General features: G+C 39.3%; 1 pseudogene; it reads right to left on the bottom strand.

The window, feature by feature from the left end:
* Nucleotides 1-838: 838 nt before the first annotated feature.
* LOC142428608 (small ribosomal subunit protein uS2 pseudogene) lies at nt 839-27,733 on the bottom strand (annotated as a pseudogene).

The raw sequence follows: 27,733 nt of genomic DNA, 5'->3' as shown, positions 1-27,733 counted from the left end.
ACAGAAGCACTGATGGTTAAATGGAAGTGGCATGTATGAGATCAGGCTGATCAGGACCTGTGGGCACAAGTAAACTGCATAAAGAAGTGGCCCAAATGCACACAGCCTGCACCCTTGTCATAGGAAAATTGTTCTCCCAGTCTGCACCTGTGGCCTCACTAGGGATTCTGCATGGTCAATTGACTAGAATAGATAAATCTTCTTAATTTACAGGTGGTTCTGGAAGATATGCAATCACCACTAGAAAGTGTGGAATAGCAGCACTTCAGCCCTTTCTAGAACTTCTCTAAAAGATGATGGTGACGGGAAATTCCTACTTTGATTGGAAGGAGAAATAGCCAAATGTATGAATGTGTTTATTAATAAGCTGTGGCCAATGGTTTAGCTGGATGGTCAGGCACTTAGAAAGAGCATTATTGAAAAATTGATGACAAGGGAGTATGGGAAAATATATGTTGACAGACCTTTTTAAATATGCAAAAAATGAGGAAATGGTCGTGTTTCACCAAAGGGTTACCACTGCACTACATAGGGTGGCACGATCTGTGGAAAACAGTCAGGCTCATTCGCCAGCCTCTCCTGTAATTCCCTGCGGACTCATCAACAAGGCGACGATGGTGGCAGGGTAGGCGCTATTGCATGGGCTCTGCAACATTGATTTCCTCTCACCAAAGTCAACGTGATCACTACCACTGCTGAGTGCCCAACCTGCCAGCAGCAGAGAATAACGCTGGGTCTCCCATAAGGGACCATTCCTCGGGTTGAACAACCAACAACTTGAGAGCAGATCGGTGACACAGAACTCTTTCTTTTTGTTTTTAGAAATTTTCCATCAAGCTTACTTCCGTGCCCATGTTAAAGACCAATCAGTGGTTGTTCCTACCCACCCAGTGGTCTGAGCAGTAAGGGCTGCAGACCAGTCTTCAGTTGCAGGCTGAGCACTCCGGTCTTCAGTGGGGAGCTCACACTGAGGGAACCTGCCAGCCTCAGACCAGCTGGTGACCCCGGGCTGAGCAGCAGTAAACTCAGGAGCCGGAGCAGACCATTCACCTGAAACTCTTCCTTGGTCATAACCTTTGCAGCAGCGTCCTGATGTTCCTTGTCAAACTGTTCTGGGTCTCTGTAGGAGCAGAGGTCGGGCCTGGCCTCCCATGGGTGCTCCCGGGTGATGGCACCCTGCATGTGAAGAACATCTCGGCACAGCCTCCACCACATCAGGCTCACCTAGTGAGCTCCCTTGTTGTTACCTGGGGTGGCAACATCCATGTAGCACAGAGGAGAAGCTGTGTGGTGGTCAGTCCTGGGGTCAGTAACAACCAGAAGCCAGCGTTCCTGAAAGGTGAAGCACCCAGCAATTGAAGTAGCTCCCATGGGCGACAGCAAACTTCAGCAAGGGTGCTGGTCCGTATGCTTGGAAGATATGACATTGACTTCAGCAGCACTTTCCGTGGCAACAATGGCATGAGCTGCCAACAGAAGCTTGTCCCAGGGCTTCTTCTGGTTTATGATATAGATGCCATCCCTTTTCCTTTTGTACATAAACTGTTCCACCTGGAAGTCAAGGTTGGTACCACCTAAATGGGCTCCTGTGTCGAGGAATTTAAGAACCTCCTCTGTCTGCATCTGCAAGATATCAAGGGCTCTGGGCTTAGTGAACGTTTCCCCTTTAAGTTATGATGACAATGGGATAATGCTTTATGGACCCTTTCCTGGGTAGCACCGAAAGGTACATAGAACTCTTACTATCATGGAAGGTCATTCTGGATATGGGTTTCCCTTCCTTGAACACAATGCTTCTGCAAAAACTAACATGGTAGATTTACAGAATGCCTAATCCACCTGCCTGGTATCCCCCACAGCACCACCTCAGATAAAGAGATTCACTTCACAGCAAATGAAGAGTGGACATGAGCCCGTATTCATGGAATCCTTTGGCCTTAGCATATTCCCCATCATCCTGAAGCAGCTGGTTTGCTAGAGTGACGAAATGGCATCATTTCAAGGGTGGAAATAGGAGTTGCACCTCTCACTATTACTCCTAGTGACCCATTTGTCATATTTTTGCTTCCTGTCCCCTTCTGGCCCTTTGATCCTCAGATATGAAGGCCTTAGTTCCAAAGGGAGGAATATCCCCTCCTGGAGATATAGCACTAATCCCACTGAATGGCAATTGAGACTGCTTCCTGGTCTGTATCTGCCATTGCCATTTCAAGCACCATTGAGTCAGCTGGGTCATGCGGTTCAAGGGGGTAGAGATCAGCCTGTACTTGTTTGAGAGCATCCTCTTCTTCTGGGACCCACTCACAACTAGCAGATTTTTTAGTTACTTGATAAATAAGGCCAGAATTGTGTATCCAAATGGGAATATGCTGTCTCCAAATTCCAAAGAAGCTCACCAGGCGCTGTGCCACCTTTGCAGCTGCGAAAGGTGTGAGGTCCAATAACTCATCATTCATTGAAGCATGGCTATTTAAACTTGCTCCACACCACTGGACTTCTGCAAATTTCATTGAGGCGGAAGACTGCTAAATTTTTGTCTGGTATTGACCCATCCTCTAGGTCACCGTGAGTCAGAAACAATTTAATGGTAGTGAGTTTGATTTTTTGTTGGAAGAAGATAGATATTTTACTAATACTAGTGTTATGAATACTTATACTTTACTAGATTCAATCAAATTAATGTTGTCAGTGTAATGTACCAGCATGACTTTTTGTGGTACAAAAAGGCAATTAATTAAATTTTTCATAGTAACACAGAATTACTAGTAATCTGAGAGAGGACAATGAAAGTGTATTGTTGCCCTTGCCAGTTGAAAGAAAACTACTTTTGTTAATCTTTCAAAAGCTGGAATTGAAGGGGGAAAAAAGAGGCTCCAGGAACCAGGGAAAGTATAAATTTGCTCAAGTCATGAAGCAACACATATGACAGCCACTGCATTTGGAGTTACTACCTGGTTAGGTTTATGATGATCCAATGTAATTCTCCATGAACCATCTATTTTCTTACACAGGCCAAAAAGACAAATTAAATGAGATGTGTTAAGAATCACAAACCTAGCATCCTTCAAGTCCTTTATAGTTGTCTTAATCTTGGCTATTTCTCTAGAAATTCAATATTCCTTTCTGTTTATTATGTTCATAGGTAGAGATAGTTCTAATGACATTTACTTAGCTTTTCCTACCATCGTACCCTTTATTCCACATATCAAGAATTCAACCATGGGGGTTCTGCCATTTGCTGAGTATATCTATTCCAATTACTCATTCTGGAACTGGAGACATATCTATAGGATGGGTTTTGGGTCCAATGGAACCACTGTGAGATGCATCACTGTGGTAGCTAAAAGTCCATTAATAACTTGACCTCCAATTTGCAAAATTCTATCATGTGATCTCCAGCTTGGTTTCTATCGCTAAGACCATATTTTGAACTACTGTTCCTTCCTCTTTGTTTCCAACTTTCACATTACAATGGCTATTAATTATCAGTGTATCTTGATCGCAGGTTTGATTAATTTCAGACTGCAGACATGTGTAGAAAATTTCGATTTCTGCATTACTACCTTTAGTGGTAGGTGCATATACTAGCATGATAGTTTTATTAATTGGATTTGCTTGTGTGAGGATAGACCTTATCATCACAGACAGCATTGTACTGCAAGACAGACCTTGAAATGTCCTTTTTGACAACAAATGCATTGCCATTCTTCTTGATTGTGTCATTCCAGGCAGGATATGCATATTTATGCATTTCATTTCATTTTTAATAGCTTCCAATTTTCCTAGATTCATACTGCATGCAATACAAAGTTCTGATTATTAACTGATGTTCGTAGCTGTTTCTTCACATTTTGATTCATGTCCCTTACGCAAATGAAGGTCACAAAGGCTTTACTCCTGCAAGCTTTACTCCATCCCCATCAGTCTTGGCACCTTTTTTCTCAATCATATATTGAGTACCTTCTGACCTGAAGGACTTATCACCTGGAACCATCTCTGACAATGTTCTACTTCTGTTCATGAGGTGTTCAGTATCTGACAGTGTTTTGATGCTGTCTGTTATAGCTTGTTTTCAGTGGCCAATTCTGAAGCAGATAGCCTTGTCCTTCTTCAGAGTCTCTTCTTACCCTGTAAGTTTTGCTGAAGCCCGTTCACTTTAGGTGATTCTGCTGGTATTTGAAATGCAAGTGACATAATGTACAGGATCACAGTAACCCACGAACTACCACGGTATGATACACTGGCAGACAAGTGGTAGACAACGAACTGTAAAGCACACCTTGGATGGTCATGAAAATTTGGATTTTTATTAGTATTGATAATCCTACAGATTGTGTATTCAAGTCCATCCTGTGGTGCTATGTTAATGTAGTCCCCTGCACCTCCCAATCCCTGCCATGGAATCACTTCCTGTTCATTAATTACAGGGCAGAGTGGAATTGATCCATATGATTTCTGAGACTATACATTTTGGAGGAATATACAGTTTCACTTTTCTTCAATAGCCCCTTAGATATTCCTGAAGGCAGGCATTATATTTATCCTGACTTATACCCTATCATTTATATACAAATATATGTGGATCAATATTTGATAAATGAATAACATAATAATGAATATCAGAACTTATATTGGAAGTGGTCATTTTATTGAATTGTTTTCTTAAACTTAAATGATTTTGTTGTTAAGCTCTTGTTAATGAAAATGAAGCTAAAATTTATTCAAATTGTTTATTATGCATTTATAGAATGAGCTTTAAATAATATTAAGCAAATTTATATGCACACAATTGACAAAAATTCTAGCTTCTGATTTTTAAATCAGTTTTAATACCTAAACACATCTGTAGATGTAGCTGTGGGGATATTTTTATGATATAAGGGAATTTTTGCTGTAAAATTAAACGTGCTTTTAGAGAAGAATTTTTCTGATTATAATAATACATGCAATTTCATAACTTGGGTGACATTTGAATAACTACCTTTGCACAATAAAACAAAATAAACAACTTCCCAAGATTAAGGACCAAAAATAGAATGTGAACAGTAAGAAAATCCACCAATATCTTTTTACTTTCTTGGTTTTCTTGTCCTGAATTTTTTAATTCTTTTTAAAGTATAATAATTGATTTATTAAAATTAACCTTTTATTCACTGATAATTTATTTCTCTCTGGTGTAGAATACAATTGAATTTTATTCTTGGTATAATCCATTGTTGCTTTAATAAATGTATTCTGTGCACACTGAATCATGTAGCCAGAGTACCAATAAAACGATATCTGAATATGAAATGAAAGGCAAAATTGAGGAAATCTTTTTGATACTTAGAGTTATAAGAAACCTTGAGAAATTGTATTGGAACAATCTAGATTTCTAAAGCAAAAATCTTGCCTGCCTGACATATTCAATAGGCCATTACTGAGATAATTTCAGGGGAAACTACTGCTGTTTCAGGTTTTTAAATATCTATACATCTAGAGAGGTTTCAAAAAGGTAGTGGAAAAATGAAATTAAAGATAATGGGTTATTTTCCATGATCATTTGAAAGCCCCCTAATCTGTCTGTCCAATAAATGATGAATTATAGTCTATTGGAAACTTTAAGTCTCAAAGATATCTTCCATTGTTGTCTTAAATTGAACTTTTTGTCTAAATGAATTGTTACCTCTTTTTCCTTCTGATTAGAGTTTAGCTGAGACTACAGGTGCATCACTTTTTCACAAAGGCTGCCCACTTCTCTGTGAAACATGGTGGGAATAACTCCAGGTAAACAGAGGTTGGCCCTGTTCCCCAAAAGGAAATAGGAACTGACTTGTATGCTGTGATATGGTTAGGTTTGCTCTTGTCAGCTTTTTGTTACGTAATGTTTGCTTTCTTTAGCTGTTTATTTTTTTCTGATGGGTAACAGCATCTATGTCAAAGGTGATATTTTTTTTTCCTCACAAAAGAAAATGTGCTAGACTCTACAGTTCATCTCAGCTGGACTCATTGAGAGACTTAAGCTGCAAAGCCATTTGAACTTTTAAAAAATCCTTTTTCAAGGAGAGTAGATTGATTTTCTTGTTGTGTATGTACGCACAATCAATCATGCCAGCCTGACCAGTTACACATTTTTGTTCTCTGAACCTCCCATCCATCCTTCGCATTTTTTTTAAGACAATGAAATGTAGCAGCCTTTCAGGGGAAGATTAGCCAAAATGCCACGGACAGGGAGAAGAAATAATTGGAAATGAAATTTGTAAACGTGTCAGAAGAAGAAGCATGTAGATCAGGGTGTTATCTCACTTATTTTTAAGCAAGTTATTTAAAACATTCTGTCAAACCACTTGTCTGTCAGTTTGTCTTACTGTGCTGATTTGTGTGTTGCTGTGATACTGAAAGCTATGTCACTTGTATGTCACCAGTACGGTCACCTAAAGCACTTAGATTTCAGCAGAACGTCCAGACTAAGAACAGACTATTTAGAAGGAATAGGCTGTCCACCTCACAAGAATTATCCACCGAAAACCCTATGGGTAGCATCAAAACATTGTCAGGTACTGAAAATCTAATGAACAGAAGCAGGCTATTGTCAGAAATAGTGGAAGATGATCCCCCTCAGGACAGAACAAAACCCCCAAATCATTGCCATCGAGTCAATGCTGACTCATCACGACATCCTGTGGATTTCTGAGAATGTAACTATTTATGGAAGTACAAAGCCCAGTCTTTCTTCCCTGGAGCGGCTGGTGGCTTTGAACTGCCAATCATGCAGATCTCAGCCAATGTGCAACCACTACACCACAAGAGTTCAGAAGACACTCAAATATGACGTCGGAAGAGCTGCTTTCTCAATGTAGAGTCTACCAGAATGATGCAGATGAAGTAAAATCTGCAGAAATAAAGCCTTCCAGGACTTCATTTGCTGATAGGGTTTGAATCATAATGAAAAGAAATTGCTGCAAATATCAGTTAATAGTCAGAGCATAAAAAGTACAAAGTATGAGGCTAGGAAAATTGGAAATTGTCAACAATGACATACAGACGAAATGACATACAGAGCTGAAACAGACTGGTATGGGTGATTTTTAATTAGAAAATTATATAGCTTATTATGCCTAGAATGACACAATTAAAAGGAATGCCATTGGATTCATGGTCAAAAGAAACTTCATGATCTACCTTGCAGTACAGTGTTAGCTATGATAGGATAATGTCAATCTTCAAACAATTAAATAAAATTATTATTTTTTAAACCATTATATTTGGGGTACATACGACTCTTATCACAATCCATACATACATCCATTTTGTCAAGCACATTTGTACACTTGTTGTCCTCATCATTCTGAAATCATTTGCTTTCTACTTGAGCCCTTGGTATTAGCTCCTCAATTTTTCCCCAACCTCTCCACCACCCCACCCCTCATGAACCCTTGGTAATTTATAAAATATTATTTCCCTTCACCCACTATTCTGTTGCCTGTCCCCCAGGGAGAGGGTTATATATAGATCCTTATAACAGGTTCCCCCTTTCTACCCTATCTTCCCTCCACCCTTCCGGTATTGCCACTCTCACCACTGGTCCTGAGGGGTTCATCTGTCCTGGGTTCCCTGTGTTTTCAGTTCCTATCTTTACCAGTGTACATCCTCTGGTCTAGCCAGATTTGTAAGGTAGAATTGGGATCATGATAGTGTGTGCGTGGGGTGGGGGCAGGGAGGGGAATCATTAAAGAACTAGAGGAAAGTTGTATGTTTCATCGTTGCTACCCTGCACCCTGAATGGCTTATCTTTTCCCCGTGACACTTCTGTAAAGGGATTTCAAGTTGTAGACAGATGGGATTTGGGTCCCCATTCCACACTCCCCTTCATTCACAATGATATGATTTTTTTTCCCTTTGATGCCTGATATCTGATACCTTCCATACCTCATTATCACACAGGCTGGTGTGCTTCTTCCATGTGGGCTTTGTTGCTTCTCAGCTAGATGGCCGCTTATTTACCTTCAGGCCTTTAAGACCCCAGATGCTATATCTTTTGATAGCCGGGCACCATCAGCTTTCTTCACCACATTTCCTTATGCACCCGCTTTGTCGTGTTGGGAAGGTGAGCATCATGGAATGCCAGTTTAATAGAGCAAAGTGTTCTTGCATTGAGAGAGTCCTTGAGTGGAGGCTCAATGTCCATCTGAGACCTTAATACTAAAGCTATAAATATAAGCATATAGATCTATTTCCCCATCATCATATAAAAATATATTTATTTTCATATGTCCTTCCCTGTATTTAGACCTCTATAAATGCCCTTTGACTCCTAGTTCTTTCCTCTATTTCCTTTTACTTTCCTCTTATCCTACTATCATGTTCAGCCTTCATTTGGGTTTCAGGAATTCCTCTCATTTACATTGCCCTTGATCAATCCCTACCAGGCCTCTTATACCCTCCTCACCACTGATTTTGAATCACTTGTTCCCTTGTCCCTGGGTTTGTTAACAGCACTTCCTTTCCCCCATGTCCCCCTCTCCAATGTCCCCCCAAAACCATTGTTCCTTGTTTTCTCCTCCAAATTGTCCTGCCTATCTTATCTAGAGAGACCTGCAGATATAATAATGTGCACAAAAAACAAGACTGAGCAAAACAAAGCAACAACAACAACAAAAACAATGACAAAAAAAGGAGAAAAGCCTAAATAGTTCCAGGTCTGTTTCTTGACCTTTAGAAGTGTTTTCCAATCACGTTTGAAGGAGTGCCATGCCCTGGCCCCAAAGTCTAGTTTTGGTACTCCCTTGGGACTTCCTTGCTCTTCTCCCTTTGCTGTTCTTTTTCACACCCTTAGTGTTTTCCTCGGTGTGGAATAGTCAGATCAGGTGCAATTCCCACACTGTGTCTCCAGTGTTGTCCTCTGTAAGTCTATGGGTCAGCGAGGGATGTCATGTATCATATTGGGGGCGGCCATATGGTCCTTTCTGTGCATTGGCTGCTCTGAGTGGTAACATCGTCCTCAAGGCTTAATGGACCAGGATGTGCTCCACTCTCTCTTCCTCCCCCTTCATTTGCTCCCGTGTTCTCTGATCAGACATGTCCCTCTCCCTGAGCTGTAGCTTCAGTGCTGTCCTCTGAAGTAAATTATTCTGGGGGAGGAGCGACTGTCCATGTAGGTGGGATTAGGTCAGGACCCTTAACCTCTCTATTGGTTCCTTGCTTCATGCTGGTATGTTGAATTCACATCTTGGAGCACTGGGTTGAAGTCTGGTCTCTCCCTGTGGAGATATACACAATACCCTCCCCTTGAGTAGTGCTCTGTTCCCCCACTACCCATTTCTTTCTTTTTATTGCTCCTCCCCCTCCTTTTTAGTTGACTACCATATGTATCCCTGGACTTGGTCTGGCCCTGACAATACTACCTGGACCTTACCCCAGGAATGTTTGTAAATAAGCTTTTTTCCCTATGCCCTCTTGCATTTGTTAATCCCTTATTATTCAAATTTATTCATCATCCACTAAAGTTCAAAATACAGAAATTGAAGAAGTCTACCAGTATCTTCAGTCTGATATTGATCAAACATACAATCAAGAAGTATTGAAAATTATTGGTGATTGGAATGTAATTTAGAAACATAAAGGAGGAAATCAGAGCTGGAAAATATGGGATGGGGATAGAAGCAAAGCTGGACATTGTAGGATAGAATTTTGCAAAACCAAAGGCTTTTTCATAGCAACATGCTTTTCAACAACACACAAGGTGACTATACTCATGGATTTCTCCAACAGGATTCAGAAGAGGAGATGGAACAAAGGAATCATTGCTGATGTCAGATAAAGGCTGGCTGAAAGCAGTGATTACCAGAAAAACATTTACTTGTGGCTTATTGAATATGCTAAGGCAAAAACAATATATATGCCAAGGCATTCAACTGTGTGGATCATAACAAACTATGGATAGTCTTGAGAAGAACTGGATTTCCAGACGACTTCATTGTGGCCTTGCAAAACCTCTACATGGACTAAGAGGAAGTTATTCAAACAGAGCAATGGGACACTGCATGGTTTAGAATCAGGAAAGGAGTGTGTCAAGGTCTATCCCTCTATCAATACTTACTCAATTGTTATGTTGAGAAAATCATCAGAGAAGCTGGATTATATGGAGAAGAATGTGGTATCAGGATTGGAGGAAGGCTTATTAACAACTTGCTAAATGCAGAGGACCCAAGTTTGCTTGCTGAAAGGAAGAGGGTTTGAAGCACTTGCTGAAGAAGATCAAGGATTGCAGCCTTCAGTATGGATTAGAACTCAATGTAAAAAAGACCCAAATCCTCACAGCTGAACAATAGATGAAATCAAGATAAACACCAAAAAAAATGGAAGGTGTCAAGGATTTGCTTGAATTCACAATGTTCATGGAAGTGAAGAGATCAAAGGACACCTTGCAGTGGGCAAATTTGCTGCACAAGAGCTCTTTAGAGTATGGAAAAGCAGGGATGCTTGAGGACTGAGTTGCACCTGACCAAAGCTATTGTATTTTAAACTTTCTCATATTTCTGTGCAAGTTGGAATCCGTGTATGGAAGATTAAGAAAAATGAATGCATTTGAATTATGGTGCTGGTGAAAAATTATTGAAATTACCTTGGGCTGCCAAAAGAGCAAACAGATGTATTTTTTGAAAAGTGCACCTAGAATGCACCTTAGAGGCAAGAATAGTGACACTTCGTCTCATACGTTGAGCATGTTTTCAGGAGAAGTCAGTCCCTGGAGAAGGACATCACTCTCTGTAAAGGGGAGGGGCAACAAAAAAGAGAACCGGCCTTGATGAGATGGATTGACACAGCGGCACACATAACAGAATAGGCCCAAAAGTGGTTCAAACATGTCCCAAATTGTCATGATTGTGCAGGACAGGGCAATGTTTTATTGTACACTTTGGGTGACCTGCCTAACAGATCTTAATTCATCCCTTTTATTTCCTTCTTGTTAAATTATAGCTGCAACTGATACATGAATTGTTCCTTTTTATTTTCTGCATCTATAAGTAGGCTTCAAAAAGTTCATGGAAAATATAATGAAAAGATAATGAAAATTTTCCATGAACTTGACTTCTATCATATTTCATACTGATCTATCACTTGCTTTCTACACTTATTGGCATTTTACTAGATATTTTCCTTTTGCTTTCCCAGATCAATGATCCAACATTTGCTACTCATCAGTGTACTCCATAAAAGAGCCATTATGGACTATATCAATGTGATCCCCTTCTTCCAGATAGATTTGGACATGGGAAGCTAGAATAAAGGATAGAAAGGGAGAAAAGTCTGGATATTTGTTCATGTGCCTCCCTCTTTGCTAATTCAAGTCTTGGGTGCACCTGTTTTTCTTTTTTGAAGATTATATAAAGTGGCCTATATCATGTGCACTTCTTCATATGACCTCTATAGATACAACTACCTGCTGACTCTCTTTACATCTTGTGGTAGTTAGATAATCTGTTGTCAATTTGAGAGACTTAATAGTGAAGGGGTGGAGTTTAGCCTGTTAATCAGGTGGCAGCTTGATGACCTCATTTGGAGGCCCTAAGAGATAAATAGCTCGCTTGAGTTGGGACACCGTCTCACTCCTTTGGAGACTCTCTACTGACAAGGCAGACTCCCTGAGAGATACCCCTGTGGATAAGACACATGGAGAGAGGCTGATGGAGCCAGATCACTGGAGCCGGAGAAGCTGCGAGGAGACCCTGCCAGTGATGAGATGCTTACACTGCCACTCGATCCACAAGACTTCCAACCCACTGGCCTGTGATATTCCTACATTTGCCATCATTGCATGTGTTTCATGAGTCAGAAGAGAATTTTATAGATTGCTATCAGACATATGGGCTAGTATCAGACTTATAGAATTGATCTAGACTTGGCTGGGGTGTTTTCTCAATATTCAATTGCTATTGTATATAAAACTCTTTCTTATACACATATGCCTGTCTATGAATTTGTTTCTCTAGTCTACCCAGAGTAATGCACATCTTTATAGAAGAATTTGAGAAGAATTGACAAAGTTAAAATAGCAGAAGAATAATTAGGTGGAAATAGGAAAATGAAATGGAATGCCTAAAGATTGATATCCTAGGCACTATTGACATGAAATTACCAGGTATTGGGCATTTTGAATCATACAACCATAAGGTTTCCTAAGTGGGGTATGACAAGTTCAAGAGCAGTAACATAACATTTATCATAAAAAGAACATTTAAAGATCTAATTTGAACTATAATGTTGTCAGTGACAGAATACTTATCTTCATGCCTACAAGGAAGTTCAGTTATTATAAATATTATTCAAATATTTTTCATAGCTACTAAAGCCAGTGATGAATGAATTGAAGAATTCTCCAACTTCTCAGGGTGAAATTGATTAAACGTGTAATCAAGGTGCATTAGTGGTTATTTGTGATTTGAAACCAAGATTTGGAAACAATGAGGAGGGAGCAATATTTGGAAATAAAGAGGAAAGAACAATAGTTTGAAAATACATCCTTGGTGATAGAAATGAAGCTCGAGATCACGGTATGATTTGGCAAGACCTACAATTTCTTTATTGTAAACACTTTTGTCAACAACATAAACTATATACATGTGGATCTTGCCTGATGTAGTCTGCAGGAGACAAATTGATAATGTCTTTGGAAAGAGGTAATGGAGACACTCAATATCATGCACCAATACAAAATGAGATGACAACTGTGGACCATACAATCAAGTGTTCGTATTTAAGTTCAGGATGAAGCTGAAGAAAATGAAAACAAGTCCACCAGAGCCAAATACAGTCTTGAGCAAATTCCACCTGAATTTAGAATGTCTTAAGAATATCTGACACATTGAACACTAATACGATAAGACAGCTGTAGGATGGCATCAAGAACATCATACATTAGAAACTAAAAGGACACCAGACAGAAAGAAATATTAAAGTGCATATAAGAAGAGACTCCTGCATATGTAGCAATTAAAGCAAATAGAAGAAATGATTAAGTAAAAGAGCTGTCCATCAGATTTCAAAGGACAGCTCAAAACTACAAAGGAGAACTGCAATGAAATGAGCAAACACTTCAGCTGAGAAGCCAAAAAGGAAGAACAGGTTCTGCATGGCCTAACCTGGACGAACTGAACAACAGCGACAACAGAAATCAAACCTCAAGTTACCATATGGAGTACCTCTATTGGCAAAATATTGAATGCTGCAGGCACTATCACACACACTCATTACTTTGTATTAAATATAAGGAATACATAGTCATCACACCAAAAATTGTCAGGCAATATTCAATCATTTCAAGAGGTAGTGTAAGATCAAGAACCAATGATACTGGAGGCATAAGGCCAAGCTTCACTGAAGATATAAGAGAAAATCCATGCTCCAGGAATTGACAGAATACCCACTGAAATATTTCATGAAGCTGATGAAGCACTGGAAGCACTAAGTGGTCTATGCCAAGACATTCAGAAAACAGTTACCTGGCCAACCAAATGAAAGAGATTTATGTTTGTGCCCATTCCAAAGAAAAATGACTCAACAGCATGTGAAATGAGTGAATAATATTATTAATATCACATACAAATATTTGCTGAAGGTAATTAAAAAATAATTGCAGCCATATATCTACAAAGATTCAAGCTAGCTAGCTAAAGAGAGTTATCATTGCTGATGCCAGGCAGAGTTTCACTGAAAGAACATCAGAGTGTGACACTTTGGGTCTATGTCAATGTGGGTGGGCCAGGATCTTCCCATATTATGTATGATCAACCTAATCACAGTAAAACCCATGATGGGGTCGTTTGTGAAGCAAACAAGCAGGTGCTGGGAGAATTGTATCTGTTATATGCCATCCTATTGGTTCCCACTCTTAGCATCCCTAGGTACAACAGAAGGAAACATTGCTAGTTCCTGAACCATCTTCACTCTTGTTCGTATTCTTGAGCTCACTGGGTGTCAAACTGTCTTGAGGCCGTCCTCTTTTTCACTGTCCCTCCATTTTACTGAACATGATACCGTACTCCAAGGACTGGTCTCTCCTGACAATATGGCTGAATTATGAAAGACAAAGACTTGCCATCCTTTCCTCTAGGGAGCGCTCTGATTTCCTCCAAGAGAGATCCATTTGTCCAGTCCTGTCCAGTCTTCCTTATTCAATGTCCAATTTTCTTTTCAATTGTATCTGATATATCCTACATGAACAAAGGAAAGATACTCAATAAGCACAAATAAAGAAAATACACTGACAATTACAAACCCCGCTTTTGCAACTGATCATGTGGTTGTAAATGATAGGTAGAACTACCTTCTTCTCCTACCCATTCAGCATTACCTTTGCCCTTGGGTAGCCAATTTCTATACTGCCCACTTACATCAACCCAGTGCTCTGAGGGGACAATCATATTTTTAAAAAACATTTTATTAGGGGCTCATACAACTCTTATCACAATCCATGCATATACATACATCAATTGTATAAAGCACATCTGTACATTCTTTGCCCTAGTCATTTTCAAAGCATTTGCTCTCCACTTAAGCCCTTTGCATCAGGTCCTCTTTTTTCCCCCTCCCTCCCCCCCAATGTCCCATTTTCACATGAATGCAAGATCAATGAAAATATCACAGCTTCAGTCAGGAGCACCTTCGTCCTCAAACCAACATCTTTGCTTTTAAATGCTCCAAAGAGGCCCTGTGGAGCAGATTTACCCAATGCAGCTCATCTCTTAGTCTTCGGACTGCTGCTTCCATGAGAATTGATTGTGGATCCAAGCCAGACCATAGCCTCAGCAACTTAGATCTTTTCTCCCTTTATCACAATGTCACCGATTGGTCCAGTTTTGAGGATTTGGGCTGTACAATAGACTTCCTTAATCTTTCACAGCCCTGATAAGACTGAGGGAGATAAAATTCAGGGTGTGGCCTACTCTTCATATAACTTGACAGTATCTAGAAGCTAGCTCACTCCTACAGCTAGATTTGAATCCTCCATCTGATTTGTGGACCTCCCATTATACAGTTTTTTTTGATCCCCGTAACTATCAGCAGACTTATGAGCTTGGATTCATTCAGCTAACCTTAGATTCATTCAGCCCTGCATTCACCAGCCTGTCATCTTCCTGTTTCATCTTTCTCAGCTCTGCAACTTCAGGAGTAAAGAGAAACCTCCAGCTTACATCTGACCCACAGCTCAAAGTAGACTGGACTAACCCACTTAGATAACTATTTCTTGATATAAATCTCTTTCTATGTACTTACAAGTGTCATTGGTTTTACTTCTTTGAAGAATCCAGCCTACATCCCCGGGGCAAAGTTTACTTGGTTTTATTGACTATGCAAAATCATGTGAGTGGGTAGAGACTAATAAATTATGGATAGCATTGAGAAGAATGGGAATTCTAGAACATTTCATTGTGTTCTGGTGGAAATTTTTCTTTTCTTTTTTTTTTAAACAATTTATTAGGGGCTCATACAACTCTTATCACAGTCCATACATATACATGCATCAATTGTGTAAAGCATATCTGTACATTCTTTGCCCTAATCATTTTCCTTTTTTTACATTTTATTAGGGATTCATGCAACTCTTATCACAATCCATACATATACATACATCAATTGTATAAAGCACAAAATTTTTCATAGACCAAGAGGCAGTGTGGAAAACTAACACTGTGGGAAATATGACAAGGACTATATTCCCTAACTTATAACAGAGGAAATCTGGAAAGCTAGTATTCCATGGTAGGAAAGCCTCCACTTTGGTAAATTATAGATAAAGTCCAAGTACATTATCCTGCTCTAAATATTGTTCCTACAAATCCCCCCCCCCCCCGATAGCTATACTGCCTTAAAGTGAGCACAGGGTTGATTTTGTACCCTTACAGAAGCAGACATCCTGTTGCTATCTCTCCCCACTCTGTCACCCGGCCCCCGTCATACCTTTCCCCAATGCAGGTTATGTGTTTTCTCTCCTGTGAGCTCAGGGACCTTATTATAGACTCCATCCATCTTGTGACATATGTAACTACTAAATATGCATGTTCTATTGCTATCTGAAAATATCTCAAGATAGTAAAGACATTCTTCTCCTACCTCCACGTGGACCACCAAGAGGGCCTGAATTGATCATGCTACCATAAAATGTGTCTGGCTCCTTCATTTCACTCTCTCCTATCTTTCCTATTCTCTATGACTTTACTATAATCTTTATATGTTATAACCGTACAATTGTGCCTACTGAACCTTCGGTTGTTAGAGCTGGTTTCCTCTGACAAGGCAGTTATGTGAACAAGACCAGGGAATACTGCATGGTTTAAAATCAGGAGAGGTATACTTCAAGGTTGTATCTTTGCATAATAATGATTAATTCCAAGAAATAGGCTACATGAAGAAGAACATGACAGCAAGAATAGAGGAAGGCTTATTAACAGGCTTCAATGTGCAGATGACAAAACCTTGCTTGCTGAAGTTAAAATGGCCTTAAAGTACTTGCTGAATGACATCAAAGACTCATCCTTCATTACGGATTGCCACTCAAGGTTTAAGAAAGATTTTCACAAATAGGCCAAGAGAGAACACCATGATAAATAGAAGACTGAAGTCAAGAATTTAATTTTGCTTTGAGCAGGCTTCAAGAAATCAAATTATGTGGTGCATTGGGAACGTATGCTGCACAAGACTTCTCTAAAGGGTTGAAGAGCAAAAATGTCACGTTGAGAACTAAAGTGTACCCATGCCAAGCCATGGTTCTTCAAATGACCAATTGATGAGAGTGGGCCTGAGTGACGTGCATGTGGAAGTTGGACAGTGCATAAGGAAGACTGCTGAAGAATTAATGAAATTGTAATACGGTGCTGATGAAATTTTATGGGATGTTAGAAGAACTAACAAATCTGTCTTGGAAGAAGCATAGGGAAAATGCTTCTTCGTAACTAATATGGCAAATTTTCACATCAAGTACTTAGGACATTCTATCAGGAGAGACCAGTCACTGGAAAGGGACATTATGCTTGGTGAAGTAGAGGGTCAGTGCACAAGAGGAAGGTCATCCAGGAAATGAATTGACACAAAGGTTGCAACATTGGGCTCAAACAGAACAATTGTGAAATGGTGCAAGCCTGGGGAGTGTTTTATTCTGTTGTACACAGAGTGTTTGTGAGTTAGAACTGACTTGACACACCTAAGATGAACAACAAGAACATCAACATTACCCTGTCATTCCTGGTATTAATCAACACTTCTCCCCTTAGTGTATTACCTCACATCCCAGGATTCTGCAATTCACTGTATATCTTACAGAACTCACAAACCATTAAGGGAATAGCTAACATAGGTGTGGGTGCTGGAAAATCCCAAAACTGAGGTTCAGATGATCTGTCTGGAGAAACATGATTAGGTCTAACTCAATTCCAATGAACCAGAAGTCAGGAAGAGGCAAGACAGATGCAGGATCCAGAGTAAGAAGAAAATAACGGAAAGTGAGAGCAGGACTGGCTTGCTTCTGCAGATGTTTAGTCAGGGGTCAGAGGTCACAGAATGTGACTTTGGTACAGTTGTGGATTTTCCCTTATGCAGATTGTACTCCCAAGAAAACAAAGGATGTTGCTTGGATTATATCCTCTTAGTAAAATCCCCAAAATACACCCCACTTTAATCCTGTTTCATTAGTATAACATATAATTCCTTCTAACCACAAGAACAGAGTTTAGATTTCCAATATCTTACACAAGAGAAAATAATGGCTAGAAGGGTGTGTTAAAATGGGTCGACTACAGAAAGAAATCCAGGCACATTCATATGTGTGTAAGAGAGAGCTTTATATCAAAGAGTAATTGTATATTAAGAAAACATCCCAGCCCAGTCTAGATCAAGTCCATCGATCCAATATTATCCCATATGTTCTATATTACTAAAAAAAAAATTCCTCTTTAGACTCACACAGCCATGCAAAGATGCTGGATACAGGAAGATCCCAGGCCAGTGTGTGGGAAATTTTGTAGATCCAGTGGCAGTGGAAGCATCTCAGTGCTGGCATGGGTCTCCACGTGGCTCCTCCAGCTCCAGGACTCTGACTACCATTGGCTGGCTCCTTATGGCAGGCTAGACTCCACCCCTTCGCTCACATTGACAGATTATGTAACTGCAACACAGGGCTATATTAAATAATAACTGTATCAAATGAACATGGATGTAATACAATATTTTTATTATTACTGTGAACATGGGTTCTGACATTGATTGAGTGTGTAAAACAGTTAGATGGTGTTAAGAAGGAAGTAGTTAGTGGTCTGGAACATTTGGGGAAGGCCTTACAACATCCTGTGTTCATTTCTCAGAGACTGGTTGGTATTTGATAGAAAAAAAAAAAGAAAGAAAGTCCTGGTAAAGCAATAAAGCAGAAGGAATGCATTACAAGGATGGATTATACTTGTTAGATTTGTTTATGGGGCCATGCAGAAATTGCTGTATGGAAATGGAGTAGGTGTATATGGTATATACGGAAAAATATAATATACATTATGGTTTCTTTTTCTGGGTTGAACATTAAAAACCTGGGAAGTTTTTAACAAATAATGATTTTCCATCCCCCGCAAAGTCTTGTTCAGTTGAGTCCTGGAATTTAGTGTTTTCTTAAAATCTCTCACATCATTACAATATGTAGACAGGATCTAGAAAATGTAAAATCTTCATGCCGAGGATTACCTTCCATTAAGTGTCAATTAATATAGTCCTTCTAGCTATATCATATGTGAAGTATTATAATTCTGATTCTATAATCCCATTTGGAAGGCATTTTTACTATACTAATGGTTTAGGATTAGGGTGCAATTAGCACTCACCTCTAAAAGATGTTGTCATTGTTGGGTGCCAGGTATTCAGTTCCAAATCAAAGTAACACTTCTTTCTAAGCAAGGAAGAATGTGCTCTGTCTCTCCTCTCTCAGCCATCAGTGCCACTCAAGGCTCCTTTCGGAAGAAAATCATTTGTGGATAGATGCCTGATGGGCTCATTTAACCCCTTTCTAGGTATCTTTCCTAGTTGTGGGTGTTGTTTTTAGGTTCCACTGAGTGAGGCCTGACATATCTGTCCTAAGCACAACAGAGCAAAATGCCCCCCCAGTTCTTCACGATACTCAAAATTGTCATTTGGTTTAAGAGCAAGTTTCAGAGTTTCCACTGACATCCACTTTCATCTTTTCTTCCCCTACTGTCTTCTCAATGACCTTTTGCTTTCTTCATATGTGACGTTCTTGGCATAATCCCACAGCTCATCAGGTCTTCTGTCATTTGTGTTTAATGCATCAAATGTGTTTTTCAGGTGTTCTCAAGATTCAGGTGGAATACACTCAATGTTGGAATTTGGCGCTCATGGACTGGTCTTAATTTTCTTCATTCTAATTACCAATAATTTTCCGTGTATCTTCATTACAAGAGTGATCATGCTTCAATTTCTGGATCACTGGATTTGGTGATTGGTATGTAAATTTGAATAATAATTGTATAGAATGTGTTTCCTTAAAGGTAGATAAATATAATAGTCACAGATAACATAGATCTTGACATATTCTCATTGACAATGAATGTAATGCCATTCCTCATGAATAATCATACCTGGCATACTAAATCACATGATTTTCTAATTCATAATGGCCAATACCAGTCCATTTCATCTCACTAAAATCTAGGTTATCAATCTTAAGGTGTTCCATTTTTTTTATGACTTTCACTTCTCCTAGATTCATACTTTGTATATTCCAAACTCTGATTACTCATAGATTTTTGCATCTGTATTTTCTAATTTTGAGTCATACTCCATTAACATATAAAGACCCTGAGTGCTTTATTCCCACATGGTTTACTCTATTCATGCCAGTAGGGTTGATTTTGCTTTGAGATGGCAACTCGAGGGGCTAATTTTCTGGCACTATTTGACAGAGTTTTGCTTTTATTCATTAGACCTTCAGTATCTGATGAGGTTTTGATACTATGCATGAAGTTCAGTGGCTACTTCCTCTGAAATTCTTTTATTATAGCCTGTTCTTAGTCAGGAGGCGGGGGTCCCCTGGAGCCTCTTAACTTCGAGTTATGTTGTTGTTCTTTGAAACACCAGTGACATAAGTTCCATCTTTACAGCAGCACACAAACCACCACAGCTTGAGAAACTGACAAAGAAGTGGTATTGAACTTTAATAGATGTGGACCACGTCACATCTTTATCCTCAGGGATATTTTTAGACTTTATCTTAATAGATGGTGTGAACCAAGACAACTCTTTTGTTTTCTTGGGGACATTTTATGCTCTACTTTATTTAGTAGAGGGTGTGAATCAAGCCATGCCCTTTCCTTCACAGTTGGTGCTATGTTTAAGTAATTGTTACAGCCATTGTGTCAATGTATCTCATAGAGTAGCTTCTTCTTCCTCTTCCTAGGCCCCCCCTCTATTTTACTAAGCAAGATGTCCTTCACCAGGGACTAGTCTCTCCTGACAACAGGTTCGAAGTACATGAGACAAAGTCTTGCCATTCTAGCCTCTAAGGAGCATTCTGGGTATATTTCTTTCAAGACAAAATTGTTTATTCTTCTGGAATCCCATGATACTTTGATAGCACCATAAGTCTAATGCATTGATTGTACTTAGGTTTTCTTTACTCATTGTACAACCTTTACATGTATATGAGGCAAGTGAAAATGCCATGACTTGGTTCAGGCACAACAAAAGCCTTAAAATAACATCCTTTCTTTGCAACCTTTTAAGGAACCCAGGCACAGTAGTTTTACCCAATGCATTGTGCTATTTATTCCTTGACAATGATTCTCTGAGCATTGTGTGTGCATCCAAGTAAGAAGAAATCCTTGACAACCTTGTGGCTCTCTGGTGTTAATTATTGTAAAAGAAATTATTACCAAAAGCTTTGTCTCTTAACTGTGGTGTTAGCCAAAAAGATGTCACAAAAGTAGTAGCATTGTCACAGTGTTAAGTTTCTCATCTAAATCTCAAATGATTTATTATTACTATTTTATAGACAGAATAACTATTGCTCAAATTTTATAGGGTTAAATAACTAACACATTAAAATGAGCACAATTAAAATATAAACATATGCCTAATTGATGACATGTTTTAGTTCATTATCTTTGTGCTCTGGGTTTATTAAGATGACAAAATTCATATTTTAAAAGAGTGAATGTACCGATGATATGGACAATGAATTAAAGGTGAATGATGCTTGGTGGCAAGATGGGTGAATTGGTCTTTTTGTCATTTTGCATTTGATCTACAAGCAATCACTCAAACCACTGAACTGTAGATTTGATCTGTAGCTTAGCAATCAGTCAAGAAAAACAAAAAAAAAAAAAAACCGATTAGATTTGTTGAATAAAATAAGCATTTGGCTTTTACATATTCATGTTTGACAGTGCAGGTGTGGCCACATGTTCTAAATTAACTAAGTCAATATGTTCTGTGTAAAATGGTAGTACATAGGCCTTTTCAATTAAAAATATGCATATGTGCATGATAGGCAAAAATGTGACAAAAATTCTAATCAAATTTATGACTGATGCTACTTCTCAATTTTACATAGACAAGACTTTTTTAAGTATAGCTTTCCGTAAGTTAAGGCTTATAGCAATTTGCAAGTGTATTTGAGTTCCTTGCATATGTTTTCTCTTTTCATCCCTTGCCTACACCTGGATGGGTTCGTACCATTAATGCCTGAAAGTATTTGTTCATAATTCTTCAGTGTTGTGTGCCTGGGTAGAACTTTTAGAGAAACAAGTCTAATACTATAAATGAATACAGAAACATTGCAGCATTTTGAAATTCTTTTTTTTTTTTCTGAATATACACTACATTATCTGCCTTTAGTGACTAATACTGTTAGGCTTGTGTATAGAATTGATTAAATGTCTGATGTTTATTTTACATACATTTTAATCAAATAGTTTTATTGCTGTATTATAAATGTGTACTAACATGAAAAACAGAATTTTATTTAGTGTTAATGTGCAAAAATAAATGAGTAAAATTAAACAGAAAGTATACATCAAAACTCACTAATACTTAAACATGGAGAACATGTGGCTCAAAGGACTAATGTCAATACCTACTTGCCTTATATCTGTCCTTTTTTACAGTCAGCCAGTTGTCTCCTTTCCCGGAGACTCCACATAAAACATCTGTATTAGAGGCAGTGATATTCAGTCAACACAATGATGCCATCAGTCTGATCAACTGCCTGGTTAATGTGTCCAGTGTCTGTGGTCTCCAAAGCAGGGCTTTCTTTTGACTTCACACATTAAAGATCAAGCAGCACACAAGGAAGGCTGGACAAACGGATTCCTAGAGAAGCAATATTACCCATGTTGCCATAGTGGTTCCCAGTTGGGCTGCTATCCACAAGACCCACAGTTTGAAACCACCAGTCGCTTCACTAGAGAGACTGGGCTTTCTTCTGCTGTAATCACTACCGTTTCAGAAACTCACAAGGGGCAGTTCTTCTATATCCTATGCAGTTGCTATGAGCTGACATCTACTCCGATGGCCGTGAGTGAGAAAGTAGTGAAAGGGTTCTGAATATCATCAATTTTCTTTGCATTATTAGAGGTCCATTTTGAACAACTGCTTCAATGACCAACCACAGAGATTGGCTAATAAGTAAATGGTTATCAGAAATGAAAACCAACTCCCGTCATCAACTCGATGCCGATTCATAGAGAGCAGACAGGGCCGTGTAGAACTGCCTCTGCATGTCTCCAACTCTGCAACTCTTCAGAGGAATAGAAAGCCTCCCCTTTCTCCTGTGGAGCAGCTGGTGACTTCACACTGTGGAAGGTGCAGTTAGCAGCCCAACTATTCTAAATGCCTGTTACATGTAAGCCTGTGTTTACCTTGCTTACTGGGTAATCTGATATGGGTCAGCTATTATTAAAGATTGCTGCCATAGAACCACTGTTAATTCCAGATATTAAGTTATCTATCACATGTATGGGCACTATTGGCAATACACATTGCTTGGATATTTTACTCTTTGCAAATGCATCATCTCATAATTTTCTAGAATCTGAATTACTATGACACATTTTGCTATTATGGACATGGCAATTAATAATGTCAGAAGAATATAATCAGTGTCAACATTTCTATGTGGTGGCAGAAACAGAGTCCAGAACACTCTGTTCACTGCCCTGGATCCTTTTAGTTCTTTAATTAGATTGAGTCTGCTTCCAGACCTTTCTCAGTCTCTGAGGGATTATGGGTGCGGAGTAATAATGTATCATTAACATGCTGTGGATCGCTTACTTGATGCATTGCTTTAAAGATTCAGGAAAAGAAGCCCCCTAAGTATACTGAGTTTAATTATTAGAGAGAAAGGTACACAAGTGCCAACGTGTTCCTATTAGCACTAACATTTCTTTCTTTCCAAAATCCTAATTTGCTTCCTTAAATTTGAGTCTTTTATTCAGTTTAGCAGTTGGTCATGTCCCTGCTATTCTCATGTATTATTTTGGGGGAAATCATATATTCATCATCCTACATCTGTTTCCTTAAACTTCCATTCTCCCTTGACATTATCCTTCCATTGTACAACAAATCCAGTGTGAGTGCTGCCCATCTTTGGAAACCATCTGCCCCTCGGAAGCCAGAGCTCTTTATGCTACAGGATTGAGGTACAATATATAGCAAAAACAAAAAGACGATTTTTGTAATCATTCCTTATAAAGTGTTTGTGATGATGCAATTTGTTCATATTTTAGAATCAATGTTCACAGGAAAAATATTGCTTTACCTGTACTGATTTCATGTGAATATAGAACTAAAGAAATGATTGCTTAAATGAAATTATAGAAAAATTAGAATTGGTGAGATTATTAAACAAGTAAATCTCTTCCATATTGAATGACTGTAACAGTAAAATAAAAACCTTGAAATTACTCAATTCTGATAATATTTTTATTGATCATCCTCATACTTAATCCCTCCATTGCAATGTTTGTATTTAAGCAGTTTATATGGCATTGCATTGATATATATTTGCAAACATACTCAGGCAAGGGAAAAGAGAGCCAGAGAAAGCCTAGGTGGGGATTTTCTCTTTCCTACATGCTTTTGCAAAAGGCTGAATGGATAATTTCCCCATCAATATCTGAAATTATTGTCTGGAAGACACCGAGGACAGCTTGCAACTTGGAAGAAAGACTCCATTTGTTATTGTCACAACGAGAACCTAGACATGGCTAAATTACAGGAATGTTATTTTAGCACCTTTTCCTCAAACATTTTAGCCAGGAAGTTATTAGTCAACATACTTGGAAGGTAAGGTGTAATATAAATGGAGGATTGAAAAAAGAGAGAATATTTTATTTTCTTAATGTGTAGGTATTATTTTGTTCTTCATGCAAATGCTAATGAGTTGTTTTATATTTTATGGGATAAACTCAGCATCTCTTTGTGTTATTTAAAATGACATCTTCATGGGAATTTTAGAAATGCTTAATTATAGGGTAGTCAGTAGAGTGCTTGCTATGCCAGTAGAACATTGTTTATTGCAAGGAAACAAAATATATGTCATGCGAAAGAATTTCTGAACTAGAAAATAATCCTCAGCTTTACTTCTGGCAGGTGAGAGGGTTTGTGTTTTAGCATCCCATCCACCTCCCCTCCCCACTCATCACAGCGTTATTTTTAGCCCCTTCTAAATTGTTCAATACTGATAGTTGGGCAAGAAATCAAATGTCATCCTTTCCCTTTTATTCCTTTAATTCCTTTTAAAATAATAACTTTAAATAAAGACTTATAAAAATAATATTTAGAGGGCTGAGGAAAATGGTGACTGTGGGCTCGGGAAAACGGTGACTAGTTAGGAATCACTTGTCAGGAACTCTTGCTGCCAGACCAGAAAATTGGGAGGTAAGGTGAAGGAAACTGGGTGGTAGAGTCCTGAAATTAGAATTAGGTGTTAGGGTCTCTCCTGAATCCCTTTTATTTGTGACTTTCACTCACAAAGTGAACCAAGAACACGCTAAATCGCTCTAGGTTTGAGCTGGACTTGTGGACTCCCAGTGAAAAACTACTCCACCCTTTTGCAGGGAGTAGCAATTTCTCCAGGCTGAAGCCCTAAAGGGGACATAATCCCAGAGGTGAGGAGGATCCCATGACAAAGATCTCCATATTGTTAGCTGCCTTGAGCTCATAGCCTGGGGAGTGGGGGTGGCGGGTAGCAATAATTTGGAGTAGAAGAAAAAGCAGAAATGTATCTAAGGCAGACCGCTGTGTAGGAGAAAAATAGGCAGATAGTCATAGTCCAGGGGGGAAATTCAATTTCAATTGGCTGAGAAGGAAACAACCCCCCTGATAAGCTGGATCTGCCCCTCTCAAGGTCAGCGTGACAGCCCCAAATCAGGGCACCTCACAAGCATAATATAAAAGAGTGAGACTATATATTCTTGGTAAAAACTGCAAATCCCAAGCCCATTGCTCATCTCCAAGAAACATATAGAAGGGGTCACTTAATATAAATCAGCATAAGAAGAAGCTCAAACTAAGGAATGCCAGAATTTAGCAACAGGGCCTGGAGAGTTTTTACATAACAAAGACCCGCTGAAGCACATCTAAGCTTCTAAGGGAGCACAGAGCTAGAGCCCAGAGCCAGGGAGACCATTTAATTTAATTCTATTCTAGCTGGCCAGGGGAAATTAAAAAAATATATATCCTCTGCTCTAGTAGGGAACCAGCAATCTAGATAGGACAATAAGCCCAGCTTCCCTCTCAGCAATTCTACACACAGATAGTGAAGTCCTGCCTGTCCTGGGGCTGTAGGATCACCACCCCGCCCCCCTGCTGTAGTGCTACATACAACACATGGCAGGTATACCAGTGAACTCCAGCACTCAATACCGCGGTGGTAATTGATGCCTGACTGCTGGTGCAATCTTGCCTTTGAGAGTAATACCACCCTGCATCTGTGGAATGCTACATCAAGTGGGCACACCGCCCCTTTCCCTTGAGGAAGAGTTGGAACTCCTCCAGCCCCACAGAGAGGTGATTACGTCTCAGTTGTCTCCTTACTTACCACTCTATGTCTTCTTACTTTGTTCTCTCGCCCTTCATTGCAGTTGGTCTCAATGGACTCAGGTTTGTTTTTTATTTTATTTCTCTTTCTTCTTTTCCCCTCTTATTCCTCTCTCTCCCTCTCTTTTCTATCATACACCACTACTGGCTTCCAGATCACTAGCCTATGCCATACAAGAGACAAGGAGGGGCACTGTGTAATACTCAAGGGACCAGTAAACCAAGAACGAGTGCGCATAATAAATATATACACGTCCAATTAGAAACCTGCAAAATTTATAAATCAAACACTTCAAAAGATAAAAAAAAGAAATCACAGGCTCAACAATTATAGTTGGTGACTTTAATACACCACTCTCTGAAAAAGACAAATTGTAAGGTCTCTCTCTCCGGCCCAAATTTGAGACTCAGTCCTTGGCTCCCTGCGAGAAAGATTTCACGCCGAAGCCGGGCTCGTGATCCAAGTGAATTTAATGAGAGTTAAAAGAAGTTTCAGGTTTTATGCGGCACCTATTAGGATTCCTTTGACCATGTGGCCTGGCAGAGACTGCCCCAGGTCATGCAAGGATCTCTCTCCTCCCACAAAGACGACCAGACCACCCAAGCAAGACAAGCCCCTCTCCCTTCCAGTCCCTCCCTTTTCAAGGGTTCCCAGGGGAGGCGTGGTGAAAGACCCCAGGTTGATCCCATTGGCTGAATTGCAGTCACCTGGCCCAGATGGACTGCTCCAGGTGTAACGCCCATCCAACAGCTTTGTCCTATGCTGGCTCTCCTGGGCATGCGTAAATGGACTTCCCAATTCCCTAAGCTAAGCTGCCTAACAAAATCACTGGGAAAGAAACTCAACAAGAGGCTACAGATCAAACAGCACCATTGACAACTTGATTTGATAGATATTTTCAGAGCTTACCACCACATGAAAAAAAATTCACATTTTTTCAAGGCCACATTGCACATATTCGAAAAATCAACCACATGCTGGGACACAAGTTGAACTTGAGTAAATTCAATCACATAGATATTGTACAGACATCTCTCTCTGATTACCGTGCCATAAGGCTGGAAATTAACAGAAGGACGGTGAAGAAAACAAGGACAAACAAATGGAGGATGAATACTGACAATGGATTAAAAACTGTGGTACATACATACAGTGGATGAAGCACATCGCCGTATGGAGGTAATTATGCTAAGTGAAGTAAGCCCAGTGCAAAAGTATAAGTACAACATGAGTCAAGTTTATTTATTTATTATTATTATTATTATTATTTTAGATATCAAAGTTTATTAGTGGTTACTTGGGTCAGTATACAGAAAGTGGGGATGGAAAAACCACATGGATCATGGAATGGTACTCTTGCAAACATATTCTTTTAATTACTGTCAATAGGCTTAAACCTGTAAATAATTGAATGGGCAAGAGTTGTGTGAAAGGGGGCTTCAAAAAGTCTCCCCAAAACTTCCATTATTTAAAGATTTATTGCAGTCATCACTGGGGCTATATCTTGCGGATTTGTTTGCTGGCTTGCTCTTCCACCTGCATGGCCTGGCGCAGCGCATTCCTGAAACCTTGGAAGGCTGCCAGGTACTTCATAAAGTTGGTGAGGGTGGATTCTGCTTTGTTCTCAATGGTCTCCAGGTCATAGTCAAGCTTCTTGGTCAT

Source organism: Tenrec ecaudatus, chromosome 16 (assembly GCF_050624435.1).
Source record: "Tenrec ecaudatus isolate mTenEca1 chromosome 16, mTenEca1.hap1, whole genome shotgun sequence".
NCBI classification, from domain to species: Eukaryota; Metazoa; Chordata; class Mammalia; order Afrosoricida; family Tenrecidae; genus Tenrec; species Tenrec ecaudatus.
This window is presented reverse-complemented; position numbering and strand designations above follow the sequence as displayed.